The following is a 7665-nucleotide window of genomic DNA, read 5'->3' as shown; positions in this document are numbered from 1 at the left end:
TCCAGGCCTCAGAGATAGAAAGATATACCACTTCACAATATACGAATTTCATTGTTCGTATGAATAGCTGCAAGAAGAACAATGATGGTGATAAGGTGGAGTTAAGGAAGGTGATGACTTGGTATTCTGAGATACGAAGGATGATGCATTATGCTGCACAGATTCTCACGAATTGAGAATTTTCGACATGATTACAAAGGGGGAGATTGTAGAGTCGAATTTTATTGTAATATGTCGAATCTATGTAATTGTCTTTTTCGTATGTTCGTTATGTATTTACTAAGGCATTTGTTTGTACGAAGCGTGAATGTTTAGCCTTAGTATTTTTTGTACTTTCAGCCTCCTATAAATAGGAGCTGAACATCGAGTATATAATAGAGTTTTCCCAGTTTCTATTATCATTTTGTACTCGTGTTCATTGGAAGTAATGAGAGCTTAAACCAGAACATATTTACTTCTTGTGTTCATCTTTACTCTCATTCTGATTCTTATTCTCGATAAATCGATTCTACAATGATATTCATATATGAAAACGTATATGAATATGTATATTCATATATATAAATATATGAATAAGCGTATTTATATATGCATACGTATATTCATATATGAATAAGGATAGAGAAATTGATTATTCATATATGAATATGATAGCAGTGGTTGGTGGAGGAGGCAGCGGTAGTCGTTGTTGGCGGCAGTAGTGGTGGTTGGTGGCGAAGAGGAGTTGGTGGATTCATATAAAAATGCACTTACATTTATATTCATATATGAATGTTCCTCATCATCCGTCGCATAGGTACGACAGAGCGATTTGAGGAAAAAATAAATGATTTTCTCATTCTCAACCATTTTTATTTTTTTAATTGAACTTACATCTCTCTCTCTCTCTATATCTATCTCTTATATATATATATATATATATATATATATATATATATATATATATATATATATATATATAAGGATCCAATTCAAAGAGTCGAAATTTAAAGCAATCAACGTCAAAAGGAGAAAGTGTAGACTTTTACAATGGACGCAAAGACACCGGATTATACAGAAACACACTTCATTTTTTTAGTTTAAATTTTTTAAGCCATGTTTTTTATCGATATATAAAAAATGAATTTTATTTTCAAAAAAATTCACTTCATTTTCTTTGTTTTTTGAAAAGATAAGGTCTGTTTTTTAACAAAAAAATTAATAAATATATCAAAATATATATTTTTTTATACTCTTTAAACATTGATTCATATTTATGTAAGAAAAAAATGAAAATTCGAAATTTCAGTTCAGATTCACAATGTGAATCTACTCAGATTCACAATATGACCAATATTAAGTCAGATTCACATTGACAATTCTGAAAACTAAATTATATACACTTTAGATTCACAATATGAATAAATGTATTTATTGATTTTACAAAGCTAATTTATGAGTATTTGAAACGTTAAAATATTATAAAATTACATGGAAATATATTTCGAATTATATGTAAACTTCATTAAATTAATTTGTGAATGATTAAAGAGCCGAAATAGCAAGTCACATTCACATTGTGAATGTTAAAATTGAAATATTTGCATTTCAGATTCACAGTATGAATTAGAACTGATCGAGTTTTTATTTAATGATTGCCGATGTTTATTAATAGAAGACAAAAAATTGATATTTTTGGTATAACTAGTTTTTTTTTTTTTTTGAATAAAAATAAACCTAAGTATTGAAAAAAAAACAACAAAATAAATGTGGGTTTTTTTCGAAAACAATTTGTTTTCATACATTAACATAGATATCTATGGAAAAAAAGATGAAAAAACGTGAACAATGGTACATCGGTTTTTTTTTCGATAAAAACATGGTCTAAAAATTTTTTAACGAAAAAAAGTGGTGAGTTTTTTATATAATCTGGTTTATGTACGTTCAATGTACAAATGTACATTAATTCTTTTGGCCGTTAATCATTATGATTTCCGAGGCTCACGATTGACTCTTTGGTTCGTTGTTAATAATGATTATCTATTGAACATCACTATATATATATATATATATATATATATATATATATATATATATATATATATATATATATATATATATATATATATATATATATATATATATATATATATATATATATATGGAAAAGTTAAATAGAGAACCATTATTAATGGTTTTCCAAGGAACCAAATATATTTTCAATTTTTAAAGTTTATTCTTTATCGAAAAAAATTAAAAATATTTAAATTCATAACTTCATATTGTGAATGCGAAAAAATAAATTATATATTTTTCGGATTCACCGTGTCAATTAAGATTCAAATTGTGAATCTGCACAGATTCACAGTGTAAATTTTACAATAAAAAGTAAATTTTTTTATCGAATTTTATATCATTGGAAAAAAGATAAAAAATTATGAATTTCAATAACTTTTTTTTTGTTTTGATAAAAAATAAGCTCTAAAAGTTGAAAAAATATTGGTTTCTTGGTTCTATGCTTAATAATGGTTCTCTAATGATCCTATCCCTATATATATATATATATATATATATATATATATATATATATATATATATATATATATATATATATATATATATATATATATATATATATATATATATGGAGTGGTTCAAATGAGAACCACAAAAGATTAATAACCGTAAGAACCTCATTTTCTAAGTAAATATGTACATAATACTTATTAAAGATGTTAAAATCGTAATTTTTTTGTTTTTTTGGTATGAAAAGGGCAAAATTATTCATACACCGATTCATATTTTAACATAAAAATTATATAAAATACAAAATTTAATACCGTCAATTCTCAGTTTAGTACACAAAATTCACAATTTGATGCAATCATAATATTACTAAGTCTCTAATTTAGAGGAGTCAAATCCAAACTCTACCATCACCACCAACTACCGCACGTCAGCACCAACCATCTATGTCAACGTCGCAACTATCATTCCTTTCAAACCAAATCTGTGTATAAAATAATGCATTGTCAGCTTAAATACTATATTCACAGTTTAATAAACATATTAATTTATTAATTTAGAGTTTAATGCAACAATTATAAAAACTTATACATTATTACATATTTACTCCACAAAAAAATACTCACAAGAAAATTAATACAAAATATTAATATTTTAACATAAAATTCATAAAAAAAATCACAACTTAATACAATCAATTCACAGCTTAATACAATCAATTCACAATTTAATACACATAATTAACAGCTTAATATATTAACTTCACAGTTTAATACACAAAAACTATACATTAACATCCATATTCTCTACTTAAAACTTACATTTATACCTTCATATTTGTGGGCTAGTGTTTCTTTCAAATTTTAATTCACATAATATTCACAATTTAAATTTTACATATTTTATTCAAAATTAGAGAAAATAAAATATATGTATAATGCTTCTTTCATCTCATATTTTAGAAGCTAACATAAAATTCGTAAAAAAAAATTAACAGCTTAATATACTAAACTCACAACTTAATACATTTATTTCAAAATTTAGAAGACAAATTCACAGTTTAATAAAATATATTTACAGTACAGGTTATAACTTACATCTGATGATGTTTAGAGCCTTGGAGGTTGTATTAGATATCAGTTCACACACTCATCACAATTTACAACTTAAAAAACCTAAATTTATATTATTTGAGAAAACACTAATATAATAAAAACACGTTTAAATTCACATTAAAACTTATAAAAATTTATACATTTACTGCTTAAAACTTATAAAAAAATTATTTAATTACAACTAAAACTTATAAAAAAATCATGCATTCACAACTTAATACTTATAAAAAATTCATACATTCACAGCTTAAAACTTTTTATAACTGAAACAGTCAGATATGTATAAAATCCATGCATTAATAACTTAATAGCTTAATAAACCAGTCTAGACATTCATTTATAGCTTAATTAACTAGTTCAAAAACTTATTCATATTATTCAAATTTTAAAAACATACATTGTTTTTAGTGAGGCATTTCATCGAACACCTTCAGTGCATATTATGTCCAGATTTGTGATTGTTCCCTTGCTTCAGATGCATGAGCACTGATGGTAGGCAGCAACAACGGTGGTGCATCTTCGGTTGTGGTAGAGGTAGAGTCATATGGTGGTAACATCATATCTGCATGTCAGATCTGTTGGTGGTGATTTCCGTCAGATCTATTGTTCCAACGAAGCAAATCTTAGAAGTTTTCTTGTATTCCGTCAGATCGGATTCCCATTGTCAAGTTGCGATGTAACTCTAAGCGAGGAACAGAGTACACATGGGAACGAGAGGACCAAATGAAGGACAAGTATACTCACTTGTTTGAAGGAAGTCTGACGACAAGATAAAATTTCGGGACAGAATTTGCTAAATAGGGAGAGACCATGACAAGCGAGAGGTTTCCGTCACTGGTTGTCGTTTGGAAAGAGTAGAAAAATAGATGTAATAGCTTAGTAGTGTAATGCTTTCTAAGCTGGTTAACATACTTGGATAGTATTTGTTAACGTGATCTCAATGATATAAGATTCATAAAAATTTGTCTCCAAAGAAAAGAGTTATGGATTTTATAAAAATAGAAATCAACCACGTAATTAAAATTAATTACGTCAAAACAGTACTTAGAGATTGGTTGAGTTTTGACTAATAGTGAAAAAATGAGTTTCGTAGTACTCCTCGAGAGATGTAAACTTTAGGAAAAAGTTTGCCGAAAACGGGATCCGTATGAGAGAGATATGATTTTTATAAATAATTTATTTTTAACCTCGTCAGGCACTAAAATGAAAGTCAAAACTAGCCAAAACAACCTAAAGGAGAGTTGTAGTACCCATTGAGATCATCACATAGGTATAGAGAGGGCTTAGATTGGAGCTCGCACGAAGAAGTTATGATTTTAAAAAAATATTTTCGTGCGCGTCTCCGCACGCCACGCGCCTGACACCAGATTCGAGAATATTATGAGTGACATGGCCAAATAGGGGAGTGACACTTGGCAACTTCCGAATGGAGCCATGATGTTCACACGCGGCGCACGTAGATATTTTCTCGGCGCGTACCTCCAAAACTCGACTATAAATAGAAGGCAGTGTCACTCTAGTTCTGCACACCTTCACACTTATCTCTTACTCTCTATCTCGAAGCTGCTACCCTCTAGAGTGGTCCCCGGAGTCACGAGCCCGATTCAACCCTACATCAAAGGTTTCGCACGACTAGGGTGAGTACATTACCCCTATTTTATTGTTTTAAATGTTTTTTTTTTGGGGGGGGGGATACATGCTTATCAAATGATTTTATCAAAATATATCTATAGTTATAGATATTAAATCATTTAGTAAAACTTAAAGCCTTAGGATAATATAGTCGTGGAGACTATATCTAGTTGTAAACTATGATATTATGCCTAAGAGATACGATACCTGATAGTCTAGGAAGAGATAATACCTATATGTCATAATGACCAACTCCTAGGATAACGTAGTACCTAGAAGTTATACTGGTCAAATATAAGGATATGCACGATACTTAGTTGTTACTCTGCCCAAATATCCTGTTAACCATAATTACGTTATATATATGAATACTTATATATACAAAATAATTATGAAATCAAAAGTTATAATTATAAAATATAAGATAAAAGATTTATATTGTGATAATTATAGGAAATCCCTAAGAATGATTAAGATAAAAGATAAAAGATAAAAACCTAAGGTCAATGCGTTAATGAGTTGTTAATTCATCCAAATGCCTTGATTAAATTCGACATTCCCCAGATACCTATAATCGTTAATCTTGCGAGATCTAGAAAGATATGTATAGAGGATTGGCTACACACATGCAATTGCTACCTACAATCCCGACATGAACTTTCTTATTATTCACTCTTCGATGTCCGATGAAGGGTCGTGTCAGGGAAAAATTATTAGTCAAAAAGCGTCGATTATGGGGCTCATGGTAATACATTAGATCACGTTAGAGTTTAGACTACCATTAGGGATGCCTTAGAATGGTAGATAAAATACGTTATGATCGTTAGATTTCCTACAAAGATAGTAAATTAGGATTAATAAATATATCATTATAAGATACTAAGATATGATCGTTAGATATTCTGGAAGATAATAAAATAGGATCGTTAGATATCCTAAAAGATAGTAAACTAGGGTTAGTAAAATCATACAACCAAATAAAAGCGAAAACTATAAAAAATTGTGCGGTCACCAAGATTATGTTGACGTTTTCAAAAATACATGTATTGTCAGGGAGATGAGTGTAGATAATAGTCGTGTTAAGGAGGATGAGGATGGTCGTGTCAAGGAGGAAATCTACAAGGAAGTTGCTAAAGTTTAGTACCGTCTGTTTATTGTCTTTAATCCTGTTTAGGAAGCGTACTTGTCTTTTCAAAAATAATGTAATTCCAGAATTATTTATAATCAATAAAAGAAATGTTTGTGATATTCTTTTATGTTATATATATATATATATATATATATATATATATATATATATATATATATATATATATATATATATATATATATATATATATATGGCTAGGTTAATGTGTTTCTTACATTTATTGTGTACTAGAAATGCACTAATAGGAATTTAGTAAAATTAAATTATTATTTAATTAGATAAAAATAGATATTAAATGATTTCCATAATTGTATGTATATTAAATAATATCCATAATTATAATTCTATTTTTATGGAAACTAATTAAATTCGTCATTAATGTCAGCAATAACATTCTTTCAAAATAAATTCACATTTAGGTTTTTATGTATGAGTTTGTTTTTTGTTTCAGTACTCACTAACTTAATAACTTAAAATACAATAAAGTTGCATTGAATATGAAGAACGTCTCATTCTGCTAGAATACACTCTCATTCTTCTAGATACGAATTCATTCTGAAAGAATATTATTGTTGAGATTAATGACGAATTTAATTAGTTTTCATAAAAATGAATTATAAGTATGGATATCATTTAATATACATATAATTTTTACTAAATTTTTATTGGTGCATTCTAGCACAAAATAGATGTGAGAAACAATTGAACGTATATATATATATATATATATATATATATATATATATATATATATATATATATATATATATGCCTCGGCCCAATCTCCCCTCGTTTGCACCACCCGGCGTTTCCGCCGCCGGCCGGTGGTGTGACATTAACAGCAGCCTACTTTCATTTTTTACTAACAATAGGATCGTACTTTCATGTTTTACACATAATACCCACATACTTTCATTTTTTACTCATAAAAGAATCGTACTATCATTTTTAACACATAATAGCATTGTAGTTTGATTTTTAACATATAATAGCATCGTACATTCAATTTTTACACATAATACACCCGTACTTTCAGTTTTTACACATAAAAGCATCGTACTATCATTTTTAACACATAATATCATCATACTTTAATTTTTAACATATATTGTCAACGTACTTTCATTTTTTTACATATAATACCCTCGGATTTTCATTTTTTACACATAAAAGCATCGTCCTTTGAGTTTTAACATATAATAGCATCATACTTTCATTTTTACCAACAATAGCATCGTACTTTCAGTTTTTTACCAACAATAG

Source organism: Lactuca virosa, chromosome 4, assembly GCF_052849685.1.
Source record: "Lactuca virosa cultivar CGN04683 chromosome 4, Lactuca_virosa_CGN04683_v6, whole genome shotgun sequence".
Lineage (NCBI taxonomy): Eukaryota > Viridiplantae > Streptophyta > Magnoliopsida > Asterales > Asteraceae > Lactuca > Lactuca virosa.
Note: the sequence above shows the minus strand (reverse complement) of the source record.